Raw genomic sequence first — 17,266 nt, 5'->3', positions numbered from 1 at the left:
TCAATGGAAAGACTCCTATTGATTTCAGTGGGCTTTGGACCAGGCCATTCATGAATATACTAAACCATCATGAGAGATCATGAGATGGTACTGGCTTCAGTTCTAACAATTTGCTGATGATACCTAGCTCCTCATCTTGTTTTCATCAAACACAGACAATGCAGTCCCTTAGACATGCTTGTGCCCCCCACAAAGCAACCTGTTCAAGTTCAGTCTGGCTAAGACAGAGGTGATGCTGCATTGTCACCTCCAATAAGAAGAGGGAAGTACTTTGTAGATCTGGCAAGAACTCTGACTTCCACTCTCATTGTAGGCATCTTCTCTGCGGTTGCCAAGGCAACATGCAGTCTTGGGGTTCTCCTGGATTATTTGCTGTTTCCAGACACCCAAATAGCAGCAATTGTTAGAAATATCTTTTGACTGGTTAGGGACTGCACCCTTTCCTGTCAGACACTTGCTCACTGAGATCCATGCGTTCATCACTTTATCCTATTGATAGAATAATGTAATGCATTTTAGCTGCGATGACTATGGAATTTTCAGATGGTCCAGCGCATAGCAGCCCGCCTGTTAGGTATTGCAGACCAACTAGAGCATGTCACACTAGTTCTTCATACTCTTTATTGGTTCCCCAGCCTATTTCAGATCACCTTCAAGGTCCTATTAATTTGTCCCTCACTCTGGTATCCATCTTGAATTTTTTTTCCCTAAAATGGGATGCTCTGTGTGACAGAACACAGAGTAAAACACTAAGGACCTTGAAGCTGAGTGTTCTTGGTGATAGAAACATGAGTCCCACACTTGTGTTCCTAAATCACTTTTGAAAATTTCACACAATGACCATAACCCCCCAGATTAAATATTTAATCAGTGTAGTACCTTTTTGTATTCCAGAAGATGTATTCAAGCAAATTGAGAGCATCTTCAAGGATTTTCTATAGGATGGTAATGCCATCTTTAAATAAATTTCACACTCCATACTCAAAAGAAAGACTAAGCTTACGAAATTGCCCTTTTGTATACCAGTTAGCCTTTATCATAAACAGTGTTTAAATGATACCGTACATTTGGATGAGCAGCAGCATCATGTTGTCTGTGTGGGTTTAGTTCCTTCTGTTGCTTCATGATCATAATTATAACTAACATTGCAATCAGTCTAAGGCCTGGGCTACACTAGCGGGGGGGTTCGAACTAAGATATGCAACTTCAGCTACGCTATTCGTGTAGCTGAAGTCGAAGTATCTTAGTTCGACTTACCTGGTCATCCTCACGGCGGCGAGTCGACTGCTGCGGCTCCCCCGTCGACTCCGCTTACTCCTCCTGCCGAGGTGGAGTACGGGCATCGATTCGCAGATCGATTTATTGCATCCAGACGAGACGCAATAAATCGATCCCCGATACATCAAACACTTCCCGCCGATCCGGCAGGTAGTATAGACACGTACCCTAAATGTCTAACGAGAGAGGCGCCAAGCACCCAATCAAAGATGCAGATGCTGCTGTAGCAACCATGAAAAAAAGCCCATGCATTCCTAATCTTGGCATTAGGAACAAACAACAGCCAGTTTTGCGGGGTATTTCCAGAGATTGGCTTTGCTTTTGAAATAGACAAAAGGAAGAGGCTGAAATGAATTCATGATTTCACAGTACATTTAATAGTTGGATGCTTTGCCTAGTGCATTGCCATTGCAGTTTTATTCCTTATTTTACTGTTGTGTTGCTAGTTATTCAAACACAATTAGGTCAAGTTAAATCCATACTTGAACCACAAAGAAAAGTTTGCAGCAGAATTGGAATCATCATGACACAATAGATATTAGCAACTGGATAGGAAGTTGCATTCATTAATGTAATTGAATCTTTGCTTGTTTTTGCTCACTGGGATAATGTCATGAGATCCAAATCTAATTTTCGTGTGAGTCCTAGGTGGACAGCAGTCATCCAATATTAAAACAGCATGTCTCAGTACTCTATGAATAAGACCCTTCATTTTCAGTTTAAACCGATTTTTACCGAAAAATTCCCGGGTTTTACATAAAGTAGTATTCATTTTTTTTTCTGATTTTTACCCTACTTTTGTATCATTCAAGTATATAAAAAATAGGGCTCTTAATTAATTGCAGTTAACTCACGTAATTAACTCAGAAAAATTAATCGTGATTAATCGCACTTATAACAATAGAATATTAATTGAAATTTATTAAATATTTTTGGATGTTATCCTACATTTTCAATATTGATTTCAATTACAACACAGAATACCAAGTGCGCAGTGCTCACTTTATATAATTATTTTTGATTACAAATATATGTACTGTAAAAATGATAAACAAAAGAAATAGTATTTTTCAATTCACCTTATACAAATACTGAAGTGGAATCTCTTTATCGTGAAAGTGTAACTTACAAATGCAGATTTTTTTTTGGTTACATAACTGCACTCAAAAACAAAACACTGTAAAATTTCAGAGCCTACAAATCCACTCACTCCTACCTCTTATTCTGCCAATTGCTAAGACAAACAAGTTTGTTTACATTGATGGGAGATACTGCTGCCTGCTTCTTATTTACAATGTCACCTGAAAGTGAGAACAGGTGTCCACATAGTACTTTTGTAGTCTGTGTTGCAAGGTATTTACATGCCAGATATGCTAAACATTCGTATGCCCCTTCATGCTTCAGCCACCAACCCAGAGGACATGCTTCCATGCTGATGATGCTCGTTAAAAAAATAATGCATCAATTAAATTTGTGACTGTACTCCTTGCGGGAAGAATTGTATGTCTCCTGCTCTGTTTTTCCCACATTCTGCATATATTTAATGTTTTAGCAGTCTCGGATGATGACCCAGCACATGTTTGTTTTAAGAACACTTTCACCGCAGATTTGACTAAATGCAAAGAAGGTATCGATGTGAGATTTCTAAAAATAGCTACAGCACTTGACACGAGATTTAAGAATCTGAAGTGCAGTCCAAAATCTGAGAGGGATGAGGTGTAGAGCATGTTTTTAGAAGTCTTAAAAGAGCAACACTTTGATATGGAAACCTCAGAACCCAAACCACCAAAAAAGAAAATCAACCTTCTGCCGGTGGTATCTGACTCAGATGTTGAAAATGAACATACATCAGTCCGCACTGCTTTGGATCGTTATTAAGCAGAACCCAGCATCAGCATGGAAGCATGTCCTCTGGAATGGTCATTGAAGTATGAAGGGACATATAAAGCTTTAGTACATCTGGCACGTAAATACCTTGCAACGCCAGCTACACCAGTGCCATGCGAACATCTGTTTTCACTTTCAGCTGACATTGTAGACAAGAAGCAGGCGACATTATCTCCTACAAATTGTAACCAACCTTGTTTGTCTGAGTGATTGGCTGACCAAGAAGTAGGACTGACTGGACTTGCAGGCTCTAAAGTTTTACATTGTTTTATTTTTGAATGCAGTTTTTTTTGACATAATTCTACATTTGTAAGTTCAACTTTCTTGATAAAGGGATTGCACTACAGTACTTGTATGAGGTGAATTGAAAAATACAACTTTTGTTTTTTACAGTGCAAATATTTGTAATAAAAATAAATATAAAGTGAACACTGTACATTTTGTATTCTGCGTTGTAATTGAAATTAATATATTTGAAAATGTAGTAAGCATCCAAAAATATTTAAAATAAATGTTATTCTATTGGTGTTTAACAGCGCCATTAATCACGATTAATTTTTTCATCACGCAATTAATCGCAATTAATTTTTTTAATCGCTTGACAGCCCTAATAAAAAATAATTTGTTTTATTAAGAAAATACAGTACATTGCATTAGATACATGATAATACATTATTCATTAGTGTGCATATACAAAGCTGCCTGTTGAAATAAGACTATGTATTAGTCTAGAAGATACACACAATAAACAGGCATGCATGCAAGCTCTGAAGTGCATGCGCATCTGAATGTACTGATGAATCTCATGCCCAGTACACATTTCAAGCTGTTAGCAGATAACAGTGAAAGATTTGACACACTAAAATGGGAAGAAAACAAAATTCGGATCAGAATACATTTCAGAACACAAGGAAGTATTCAAAAGTTTAAAAAACAAAAAACAAAAAAACAGGAGGAAAGGATGACGTTGAATGTCTGTGCAGCAAATGGTGTGGCCCAATTAAATGTAAATATGTGTAGGCTAGTAGTTCTAAGTCTACAACAATAAACTGTTTATTCAAATAATTTTTTGGGGGGGGATTAGAGAAATATTGTTTTCTTAAACTCAGAGGTAGCATTGTGTTTTGAGTTCTGTTTTAGTTCTGTAGCAAACCACATTGAAAAGATTCAGGTTTATGGATCTAGCTGTATATGGGGCTCCTGCTTTCTTGGATTTTGCTATGCAGAAAACCAGTTGTTTTCTCTTCAAATCATTCATTATTTGCACATTTTCATTATTACAATGTGCAATTGATTTAGACTTTCAATAGCCTCTCCAAAGTTTTGTGATAAAGTCTGAGGAACTTTAGAAACACAGGGAGAATATTTATTGCATGACACCAGTCAGCTAACATGAGTTGGGGTTACAGCGATACTAATAAGACCAGGGTTTTCATCAATAGATCTTAAAGCACTTTGCAAAAGAGGTCAGCATCATTATCTTCATTTACAGATGGAGAAACTGAGGCACAGAGAGGGGAAATTACTTGTTCAAGGTCACGTAGCAGGACAATGGGAGAAGCAAGATTAGAACCCATGTTGCCTGAAGCCCAGTCTGTTGCTTTATCCCCTTGGCCAGTCGTCTTCTGTGAAAAGTTATACCCATAATTTGGCAGGGATCGATATTCACTGACTTCAGTGGCTACTGTTATAGCTGCCCTTTGGGAAAAACAAACAAATAAATAAAAAATAAAACCAGCCACAAAAAAGCCCACAAACTAATATACCCAATTAATAAAATGTAGGCTAAAGGTCTGACCCCTCCTGACATCCTGTCTCTTGTTAGATAGATGTTAACCATTACTATTTTTGAATGTTCATGGCTTTCTGACCACATAGCAACACAGAAGCATTCTTTCTCCAGTGACCAGTTATGACAATGTGGTGGGCCTTCTGTGTGCTGTTCTGGGCACTTTTTCAGATGGGTGTTACTTCTGTCATCCCACAAGGACTGTCAACAGCATTCTGGATCTTCTTGAGAAAAAGAGAGCCAGTTCTCCTGGCTCCATCAAAGTAGGGCTATGTAGAAGAGACCTGAAGGCAAATGCTGCTCTATGAATACATCCAGTCCCAATGGAATCATCTTCTGGAACATTTTTTCTTATTGTCAGGATCCTGCACCCCCAATACCATCATTGTCTGAAAAAGAGACTAAAAGAAAAGAAAGATCAAGGCTGACTCCAGTTAATGTACAATCTTTTACTGATCCATAAATACAACATCGAGTAAACAGATGTACATCATTTATTTTTACTATAGGGTTGAACTTAAAACTCTTATTGTCTTGTAAACAGCTGGTGGGTAGTTTTGTTTTTAACATTATATATATTGTGGGTAAATGAGACCCATTTTTATGAAGTGGTGACAGGCTCTGAAGCAGAAAATGAATGCTCTCTAATGGTATGGCTATTTGGTAGTGATGCATAGGCATCATTGTTTGTCATACAGTTCAGAGTAAAGGTTTGTGGGCTGCAGTGTGGTGAGATGCAGCTGTTATTAAAAGAGTAAAGACTTCAAGGAGCCAAGGGTGGTTCTTTGCAGGCTGACTCCATCTAATTTGAGCTGATTCACTCCAGAGATGGGGAAGGGGGGCGGAGAGGTCAGTGCTTGCTGGGATTTGGGGGGTCTTGACAGCAGCAGCCGCCAGATAAAAATAAGCGTGATTAATGCTGAAGAATCCTGGGCACACTCCTCCCCCGCCCAGCACAAAAGTTGTATTGAAATCATGAGGGGGTGGGGAGTAAGGGTTGAGTTGGGAAGCAGCAGTAACTATTTGCGGGCTGTTTACTTTAGAAAAAAACTTCAAATACAGAAAAGAAACGTGTCGTTAAATGATCTAGGAATTGCAGCTCGTTCAGCTTCAGTTCAGATGGGGGGAGGCAGGGAACGGGACCACAGTGGGAAAAATAGCTTGTAGACTGAATTTACCTTTTCAAACAACACATTTCCACTCCTCCCTGGTTCCAGGAGTTCAAATTTCATTGATTGTGCCCTCAGGCTCCTCCCTTGTGTTTACATTTTTACTGGCCTTTTTTTGGCTGAATCAAAGTCTCATGCTTTTCCAGCAAGACCAGCTACCTTCAGCAGCAGCTGTAGCAGCAGGAACAGTGAAGTCGTGTGTCCCTGTGAGCTGGCGGCTTGCAATGCCTCTTCCTTTCCTCTTATGAAGCATTTAGCTAGGGGAATATTAGCTGATTTTCATAAAGCCAATGACTGACTACTGCAGAAATTTCCTGAAGTTGCCGAGTGAAAGGTAAGAGGTTTTTTTATGGTTGAGAGCTGGAAATACAACCCACCTGCCTTTCTGTTTGTATTATATGTATGGGAAGAGCTTGCAAGGAGTGGGGCTTTGTACTTAGAAGAGAAAGGAAAAGACAAGCGTGCACACACGCAAAAAAGGACGTTTAACCTTGCAAGGAATACAGCTCTGGACTTGTCCAGGTTTGCCTGAGGGAAGAAATATTTATATGTAAGGTTGAAAAAGAATCCTGGTCTCTTACAGTGCTTCCTGCTGTAAAGGGATCAATAGTACACTGTGTATGAGTTTGCATTTGTAACCTTTTTTCCTTCAGTTCAGGTGGACTGGGTCAGAACTGTTGTTGCTGGGTCTGTGGTACATGTGTTTACCTAGCTGGCTTGCATTTGTGTGTGTTTTCACAAGCGGTGAAGGACTGGAAAGGGGATAGCTGTGGGGACAAGTCAAAAGACTGAAATGCTTTTTACTCACAAGCCTGCCTTCAGGTATTTGGATTTCAAGAAAGGAAGTGCCAGGAAACGCAGACTTGGAGGGGAGCTGAATTCATATGTGTTAGTGTTTCAGCTTCCACTTTTTATGTATGTTGCTCTTTGTACATTAGTTATAGGCATGAAAATACCTTCCAGTCTGAGGCTTTCAATTAGAAGAGAGTGTCTGATACCAGTCTATAGTTCAGGTTCAGTGTTGGAATTTTGCCAGGTTTTAGCCTTGGCAGTTGAAGAAGAGCCAGACTAGTTCTTATGATGGGAGGTCAGACTGAAAGAAAGTGGGCCTCTCTAGTTTGGGTAACTGAATTCCAGCATTGCTTAGATCTCCACTGTTTTGAACTCCCCTTGTTTTTTGACAGCACTCTGTAAAATACTGGAGTAACAGAGCTGCTTCCTTGGAAAAAATGAGAGCATGGCTGAGCTTTGCACTGAAATGAGGTATTTCGTACAGACTGCTTTTGTGATGCCAGCTCTTAGCAAGGTGCATTTAGCTTTGCTTTGGTAGTGTATCTGCCAGTTTCCCTTTGCCGAAAATGTAAAATGTATTTACTTTTGTAACAGGAGCTGGGTATGATTTTTCTTGTATGGATCTAAAGAAGTGGGAAATTTTAAAAAAATGTCCAGACTGAAATATTGCGAATCCTTAAAGTCTTCATGCAGAGCTATTCCAAGAAAGCCTCTTAAGAAAAAAAAAATCTAGTGGTTAAGTAGTGTAGGGGCAGTATGCCAAAGCTTTGTTTTTTTTCAAGCTCATGGGATTGTAACAGTTCATCTCCTTATTTCTATTTAGAAAAAATAGCCAAGATTTCTTTCATCCTAGTTCATATGTCAAAATTATCTGAATCCTGCACTTCCTGAGGGGCACTAAGTGTCCTCAACTCCCATCACAGTCAGGGTATGTAGAACCTGCATGGATTCCCTGTGTGTACACTGTAGTTGTTTCATGCTTGGTCTCCACTAGGAACATATGTCAGTATAACTACATCACTCACGGGTTTGGAAAAACCACATCCCGAGTGACTTAGTATACAGACCTAGTGCTGTCTAAAAGGGGGGTTATGTCGATGGGAGAGTCCACGTAGCTGCTGCCTCTCAGGGAAAAGCTCTCCGATCAGCGTAGGTAGTGTCTTCACTATGCGCTACAGTGGCGCAGCTACAGTGCTGTAAGGCCTTGTCTACACTGCCACTTTACAGTGCTACAACTTTCTCGCTCAAGGGTGTGAAACATTCTCCTCCCCCCACCCCAGCTCCCAGCATTGGTAGCTACTCCCCTTGTGGAGGTGGTGCCGTGACTACACAGCCATGATAAAGCGCTGCCATGGCAGTGCTTTAACGTTGCTAGTGAAGACACGCCCTAAGTGTAGACAAGCCCTCAGTTAAAAAGAAATAGCTTCAGAGTAACCTTTAGATTCCCAGGATTCACCAATATAATTCTATTGCCTCATTTTCCATGGACCAATATGTAATTTGGGTAAAACAAATTATTGGCTATTGTGTGTGCTCTGTAAATGCTGGCTGTTCCAGCAGACTGTGATACAGTACAGTTCATTCCTCAGTAGCGTTGGCATACTATAGAATGGAAAGATGCTTCTGCTCATTGTGGTGTGCAATGTTCTTCTGAAACTCACTTTATAGGGATACTGCAAGCAGAGATGGCTTTGGACTTGGCCTTATGTGGGGTTTAGATAGAGAAATATATTAAATGGCACTAGAGTGAAACCAAGACCTTAATGCAGTTAGCAACAATGGGCTGTGTGGGGAAGATTTTCAAAGGTAAGCACCGAACTCCCATTCCCTTTCAACGGGAGTTGGGGGCCTAACTGCCATTTGTGCCTATGAAATCTCCCTCTGCGCGAATTAAGAATATTAAAACTCTTAATATAAATGTCACATAGAGCTACACAGGTTATTTTACAAGATTGTAACGTGTAAGATGAACCTTTAAAACAAAAAAGGGAGAGTTTTTATTTAAAGAGGAAATGGGTTTCAGAGATTTTTAATTTTCACATCCATTAAGTGAATTAAATTGCAGTCTGTTTCCTACCTATTATTCATTGACTTTCAACAAGTACCTCTAGTGAGAATTTTTATATATGCAAGAAAATGGCACATCTATGGATAATTGTGAGAATTCAGAAATTATAACTAGAACTAACCATTCAAATTGAAAAATAGATACCAAATACATCCGTTGTTATTTCCCCCAACTAAAAAGGAGATGCAGTTTATAATCTTTCTCTTCAATGATGAGCACACACATTATTTCTGAACTACATTATCTAATGTGTCTACCATAACATGAAATGTGTGCCAGAGCTGCAAAGTTTGGATCTGCATCCAACCTTTTCTACGGTTAGGGGATATGGGTAGGATCTGGATTTTGGCTCAGTTATCTATACTGTACAGTGACACCTTTCTTAAGTGATCATAGAATCATAGAAGATTAGAGTTGGAAGAGACCTCAGGAGGTCATAGTCCAACCCCCTGCTCAAAGCAGGACCAACCCCAAATAAATCAACCCAGCCAAAGCTTTGTCAAGCCGGGCCTTAAAAATCTCTAAGGATGGAGATTCCGTCACATCCCGAAGTCACCTAAGGGACCAGCAACAGTCAGCTGCCTAGTAGAAAGAGATAGTTGAGCTGTACATGGAATGAAAGTGCTCAAATTTTATCTATTGATCACAGGTGTTTATATATGGAGTTTATCACTGTGATATCTTTAAACCACATACAGTACCGATGCTTTGAAGTGATCACTTAAAAAAGAGCTTGACGATGGGATTTTGGAGCTGGTCCATAATTAAAATTTGACAGTGGAGCAAAAGGAGGTACCTAGGTGGGAGATCCAGATCCCATATTTCAGTGATTACTTTTTCTTGAGACATGCTAATACCTGTTTTACATGGCTAAACAGTGATTTAAATTACCAATACAGGTTTGGGAGCTTTGTTTAGCTGTCCACTCAGGAAAATTAAACCCTATACATTTTCTTATTCAGAAAAAATTAAATTAACAGGTACAGAATACATGTACAGCGTATTAAAATATTTGAGCTGCTTATCATCTCTAATCTTTTCTTTGTAGAATTCTTCTTAACAAGTGAATTAGCTAGGCAGTCCAGTCATGCTGATGCTGAATAAGATAGTGTTCACACTGTCTGCAGCTGTTTAGGGATTCTAGCCCGCTTACTCTCCGGGTGCTGGCAGTTTTGGGGTTGTGGAGTGAAACAGTAAATGCCAGGAAACCCAGTTGCCTGTTTTACAATGGTAGGACAAGTCACAAAGATACCAGTGTTGAAACATCATCCTGTCTGTCATGATGCGATAGGGTGACCAGACAGCAAATGTGAAAAATCGGGACGGGGGTGGGGGGTAATAGGAACCTATATAAGAAAAAGACCCAAAAATCGGGACTGTCCCTATAAAATCGGGATATCTGGTCACCCTATGATGCGAACCCTGACAGAGGTCTGAGGTTGAATAGCAACAAATGGTAGCTGATCCCTCTGCAAGAGAGACTAAATATCCTGCAACCCTCAGCTTCTCATACTGTGTGACTGTACTGTGTAAAGGAAGGAATTGTAAGTTACTGTATTGAAGTTCTGCTTAGAAACTTGGCTATAAAGAAAAAATATTGTTGTCTCTCACTGATTGCAGATTAGATTTGCTCAGTTTACAGGTAAACTGCCAGGGCTGGAAACAGCCTGAGATCTGAAGATTAGTGCTTTATTACTAGCAATAAAAATTTTGCACGCCAATTTCTGCTCTCTCCTACCTTATACCTGTGCAACCACCAAGAGCAGAATTTACCCCTGCATTTAGAAATTAGCACCAGGTCCAAAACCCATTGAATTAAATGAGAGGTTTTTTTCCATGAGTTTTGGATCATTTTCTTAGTTAACATTCTGTTGATGCTCAAGCTAGAATACAATAGCTCATCCTCTCTCCCTGTGTTAGCACTAACCTAGCAGGTATCACTCTCTATAAATAAATACAGATAGAAGAGCTGGAGCCTGATGATCCAAAGCCCACTGAAAGACTACATAGTTTCCAACGGGCCGCCGCCTTAAAAGGTGTCATTCTTCAACAGAGTGATTTGTCTGAGTAGAACTGTACTTTAAAATTGAAAAGCTCTAAGTACAAAAGGCAGAATAAGTTTTCATTCATCTACATGACAGTCAGAGGAGGGATTTTTCTTGCAGAATTTATTCATCATCTGATTTACTTGTCTAAAACATTCCTGGAGCTACACCCTTCCCTGGTGCTTATTAGTTAATGTTGGCCATTCAAAGAAACCTGAAACTTGTCCAGCTTCTTAGTCCTCACTTCAGGCTGAAGGTCTGATGAGAACCAGCATTTGAATAGCCATTAATTAAGTGTCTTAGCCAAGAAATAGGATCTTTTCAGAGTTTGAAACCACTCATTTCACTTATACACTCATAACAAAAGATTGTTTTTAACTTACTTAAAAGAGTGGGGACACTCATTACCCCCAAGTAGTTTAAGCTGCAACTCTATAATTTTGCATAACCCAATGTGAATAGAAATGTTGTAATTCTTTTAATTAAGCGAAAAATGATTTTTTTGGTAAAACAATCCTGAGAAGTATTGGAAAACCAAACAGTACTGTTCTTTTACTGCCTGCTCCAAAGCCCTATGAAGAAAGCGAAACTGAGCAATGTAGTTTCAGTGCCTGAAGTGCAACACACAAACAAAGAGCACAAGTAGTGAAAAGTAAATGAGATTTAAAGTCCTTTTCATTTTAATAATCTAAGGTGCTAATTAGTAACAGAAATGAGACTATATTGAAGAACAGTATTGTACCCTAACTTTTCTAAAAATTGAGTTTGATCTAGTCATCTTTGTGGTTTTGTTTTCCTGCTGTATGTGGCTATGTAAAAATATATCCAGTTTTCTAGTAATAGGACCAAACAGCATTTTTCCTCTTTCAAATGAAAACAGCTCCCCCCTGCCACCCTGATTTTTTGCCTTTGGCTTATGAGATTTGAAAATATCAAAATGCAGGACCAAATGATTGTGTTTGTTTTCTTTTCACTACTGAACCTGCGGTGTAAGTGGTTAGAACAAAATCCTCTTGTTACTCATTACTCATGTAAGTTCTTTGGTGCATACTATGTGTTTGTACAGTGCCTAGCACAATGGGGTCCCCAACAGATTGTGGTCGCAAGGCATTATTATAAATGATTAATAATAATACAAGCAATGTTGACCAAGCAATGGGAAGGCTAGTCTCACAAAGGGTACGTCTACACTTACCGGAGGGTCCGGCGGCAGGCAATCGATGTTCTGGGATCGATTTATCGCATCTGGTTTAGACGCGATAAATCGATCCCGGATCGATCCCGGAAGTGCTCGCCGTCGACGCCGGTACTCCAGCTCGCCGAGAGGAGTACGCGGCATCGACGGGGGAGCCTTCCTGCCGCGTCTGGACCCGCGGTAAGTTCGGACTAAGGTACTTCGAATTCAGCTACGTTATTAACGTAGCTGAATTTGCGTACCTTAGTCCGAAGTGGGGGGGTAGTGTGGACCAGGCCATAGATACAGAATGTCTGAGGAAGAAACAGGGTGAATATTCTCTGCGGAGCACAAAGGTGCTAGCCTTGCCCCCAAACCAGCAGTCCATGACCTGTTGGCAGATTAGCAAGCACATTTGCTGTAACCACCACCTAGCAGTCTACTGACCATGAGTAACCTGTGACGCTGGCGATGCAAATGCAGGAAAAGTTACCTGCATTATTTACCCTCCTAGAACAACCACCCACATTGGGCAGGATTTTGTCCTTAACATCTTATAAGAAGCACCAAATCTATGTGCTGGAATGTTTCATCTGGGGGTGTGTATTTGTGCCTTACTTGCATGTTTGAAGGATTTACAGTACTGGTACTTTACCTAATAGGGTATTACGTTCAGTTTTGGAAAACAGAGAAAAGTAAGTCAGGAAGAGTTCTTTTTTATCAGTACAAGAATGTTAGTTTTACACCTTCCTCCCCATGAGTTCTTCCCCAGCTCCTGAATCTGTTTTAGGTCGTGGGGTTGCGATATCCAACCATACTAATCAAAGCAATATTTTAAGTTTGCCTGTTTTGTTTTTTTTTATACTGGAAACTAGCCATAAGGAAATTATTGCTGGACAGAAAATAATTTTCCCACAGTTGCGTTTTAAAAAAAACAAAACACTTTGATTTCTTTTAGCAACAAAACATTAAATTGAACTGTGGTTACAATAGTGAAGGATTCCATATGACAATCTCTCCACCCTTTGATCAACAGGCACCGATAGCAACTTAGGATATCTATCAGCAATGAGGACTTCTGACAGAGCATGGCATCCAAGAGGTTGAGAAACCATCAATGAATGATTTTTCCTATAATGAAGCTCTCTAAGCCATATGTATTGTACTTGAGTATCTGTATAGAGTACAGTGAGAGAGACAAGGTGGGTGAGGTATGGGACCAATAAATACCTGAAGAAGAGCTCTGCATAGCTCAAAAGCTTGTCTCTTTCACTAACAGAAGATAGTCAAATAAAATATATTACTTCACACCTCCCCCCCCCCCCTTGTGTCTCATATCCTGGGATGAACATGGCTACAACAACACTGCAAACTACAGTACAGTGACACATTCATGTATGTACCTATCAGTGATGCATTCAGCCTGGTGAATAGAAGCCCTTTTCTTTACCAGTGTAAACTTCAGCAGAGTTGTAACAATCAGCACACAGAGAAATGCCTTGGGGAAGGAAATTGTTTGTTCTAGCCTGATGGGTTTACGCTTTTTGTTGTTCTTTCAGAACCTTAATTTTTGACATTCTTTGCAGTGCTTTTCTTAACTAGAAACATACTCATAATGTCTGGTCTCTTTAAAAAAAAATTAGAAATTTGTCCTTTATTTATTGACTGAAACCTGTTAGACCTCTCACATAACATTCAGTATGCTGTGCTCTAACTGGAGGAAATTTGGCAGTGTGCCATACAAATAATATGTTTTCCAACCAAATCATTTTTCCTGCCATTATAAACTGATGAATTCATTATCATTATGAATAAGGCCCTTTCTGAAATCACAAAATAGTCAGACTAACCAGTAATTTCAGAAAATTTCATGACCAATGTGTAATTTTAAGCATGCCATGAAAAGATTGTACTTGTTACAGTGCATCCCATCTGTGAGTGTATCAGATCTGTCAGCTGACCTTGCAATGTGAAGTATACAGACTAAATTGTCCATTACCTTCAAAAAATATTTGTCTGGACCTAAATTTTAATGCAGTAGTTTCCTCATGGTCAAACTAGTCTCAAATGTTGGTAACAAATGATTCTTCAGGAATTCCTGCCTAATATAAATTTTCTTGTAAATGAGCCATGAATCCTGCCAAAACGAAACCACATATTTTACTTTCCTGGCTGTGCATACAACAGAAAATTGCACTTTCAAATGGAGGGTTTTGTGAGAGTCCTCTTCAAAGCAAGAGGAGGATTCACATTCAGTTTGTGAATTAGGTAATAGCTAAGGGACTTAGTCTACCTATGGTTGCACAAACCTCTTTGAAATCAGTGGGAGCTACATAAACAAACCCAAAAGAATTACTCCCTAAACTGTCAGAATATGTACCCACTTAAACATAGTAAGAGCTTCATTTATTCTCCTTGGCCCAAAATGTCTAGAAGACTATCAAAATCTTCCTTTAGTGAACCCCGACAAACAGGGATGGGAGAAGTGATCTGGATAAAATAAGATGGGGCCAAACAAAACTCTTTTGAGGTTTTGAAATGTTTGAGGAAGATGTTCTCTCTGCTTCTTGGTTTTTTCTATTACCAGAAGAGCTAGAGCTGAAATAACATGGAGGAGGCTATTCTCACACTATTATTTCCAACCCAAACTGATTAGGAAGTCCTCAGAATCTTATGTAAAAATCGGTTCTGACAAATTTTCTCTAGAGAATAAAGAGTCACTGATGAGATGCTGACAGTCTGTTTGTCATGGCATTTTCAGTCACCTAACTTGTTTGTGTTTTAAAACTATTTCTTTCTTTAGTGGTATTAATGGAGTAATACAGCATGATGCATGTGTAGTGAACATAAGGTTGTGTAAAATATTCCTATTTGCAGAATAGTATACTATATTTGACAAATTATATATGAGATGAAAACTTTATTTTAAGGAATATGCACCAGGGGGCAGTGTTGAGGTTGAGAGCGTAATACTAATTTTGGAATTCATCTGAGTTCTATTGTATAACTTTTTAAAATAAATGTATATAAAAATAAACAAATATAGAGAAAATTGTGAAAATTGTTTCTATCAGAGTGAGGTACAATGACTTCAGTGCCAAGAATAATAGATATATCAGACTTGCATCTGAAGAAGTGAGGTTCTTACCCACGAAAGCTTATGCTCCCAATACTTCTGTTAGTCTTAAAGGTGCCACAGGACCCTCTGTTACTTTTTACAGATTCAGACTAACACGGCTACCCCTCTGATACCAGAATTAAATATACTGTATGTGTTTGAATAATGGCCATATCTAGAAATCTGCAAAGCCTATTACACAATATTTTCTTGCTTTTCGTGTAGTAACATGTCCACAGATGTGAGACCAACCTCCTAGTTCAATTATGCTCAGTTATTTCATATATTGAGGATAATTCAGACATTTTCAATGCTGCGGCCTTGGGATGCTCTGGTTTAGGAATAACCTTTGTTAATGACTATCAAAGTGTGGTCTGAGTTTGGAAGCTCCTTTAGAATATGTTGGATTGTGAATGGGATGTGTTTGATATGACATTAGATCTCCTTGTCTTGATTTTGTAGTTGTTAGTTTGGCATCACTTTCATTCTAGGTAAGTCTCAATATGAGACTTCCTGGATGTAGGATGCTCTCAGTTTGAGTGAGCTTAGTTTACATCTTAAAAAATGAATGGTAGAAAAGTACATCTTATGCATGAAATAGGCAACTTCAGATACTTATAACATTAAAGCTACAGAGCCAATATTCTTCAAAATTAAGAGTATTTTTTAAAATCTTATTGAATAATATAAAAACAAGCCCAGTTCAGGATTACAGCTTTAGTAATTTCGGAATTAAACAAGTCCAAAAGTTTTTGAGAGAATATGTGAGAAGAGTGGTTTCGTTTAATGTTCAAGTAACTCAAATGAGTTGACCAAGTTTGCTGAAACCTTCCAAACAAACAAACAAAACGTTTTGTGTTGGGCATAGCCAAATATAGACATTTTGAACACAAAAGGGATTTGGAAACTTGAAATAAATCTTCAGTTGTCGAGGAGGCTACCTGTGTTCTCTCTGATCACAATCCAACAAAGCATTTAGGCATGCACGTAATCTTAAGTATGTGTGCGGTCCCATTGACCGGTCCCTTTAAGCTGTTTATATTATGTAGATACTGTAGGTAGAGTAAGTTTGCAGGTGTTTGGAGTCATAATGTGACACCTGGCTCAGAAATTAGCAGACACTCCTATAAAACCTGATTCACACAGACTCTCATTTACAATGCTGCAACTTCGGTGACATTACAAGGGTTGCACTGGTATAATCAGGAGCAGAATTTGGTCTGTTTCCGCACTCTACACTATTAAATTGAGTGGATACATTCCCTTGCGTCCCCCCACCCCAATTATTGTTGCATATTATAAAATTTCTCAGTTACATACAATTTCTGCATGTCTGACTAGATATGAACTTCTTAATTAAAGTCTTTTGCAGATCAGAGACAAAATCAAGGATGGTCATACTCCATGACAAATGTTATACAAGTGCAGTAGATTTCTTTCTTTCTTTCTTTCTTTCTTTCTTTCTTTCTTTCTTTCTTTCTTTCTTTCTTGTGGAGTTGAGGTTTAGCCTGATTCTCTTTATCCCTGTGTTTCATACTCTGACTTGTGAGAAATAGTTGCCTTGACATTATTAAAATTTAAAAGAAAATACCCACTAAAGGTATATAGGTATATACAATATGTATCATACAAAGCTAGTTAGATTTTGTGTTCATGCCTCTGTTGAGTGATACTGTTTATGTTCTGATACGCTGCACACAGACTCCTGCTCTGATTAAGTACCTGTCATTTCTGTGGGCTACCAAAAAGAAAACAATAGCGGTTGATCAGTGGTAATATGTTTAACATATTTAGTAGGAGCTGGCAGACTGGCAGTTGCAAAACATATGCTAAGAGCACAACATGAAAGTTCCAGTAGACCTTGTTCAGTCTTAGTGGAATGGATCCTGGTCATGTCTCTCAAATTCCCGGTACGTAACAGTGTGGGTCTTCAAACCAGTGTAAAC

The 17,266-nt window shown here is 38.9% G+C and overlaps 1 protein-coding gene across 3 annotated transcripts in view; it reads left to right on the top strand.

Annotated features, from left to right (window-relative positions):
- The window catches only part of LOC112107989 (tensin-3-like), a 163,888-nt gene that overhangs the window by 46,976 nt on the left and 99,646 nt on the right, over window positions 1-17,266 (top strand). The gene's annotated exons all lie outside the window — the stretch shown is intronic.

Source organism: Terrapene carolina, unplaced genomic scaffold, assembly GCF_002925995.2.
Source record: "Terrapene carolina triunguis isolate 2854851 unplaced genomic scaffold, T_m_triunguis-2.0 Scaffold179, whole genome shotgun sequence".
Classification (NCBI taxonomy): domain Eukaryota; kingdom Metazoa; phylum Chordata; order Testudines; family Emydidae; genus Terrapene; species Terrapene triunguis.
This window is presented reverse-complemented; position numbering and strand designations above follow the sequence as displayed.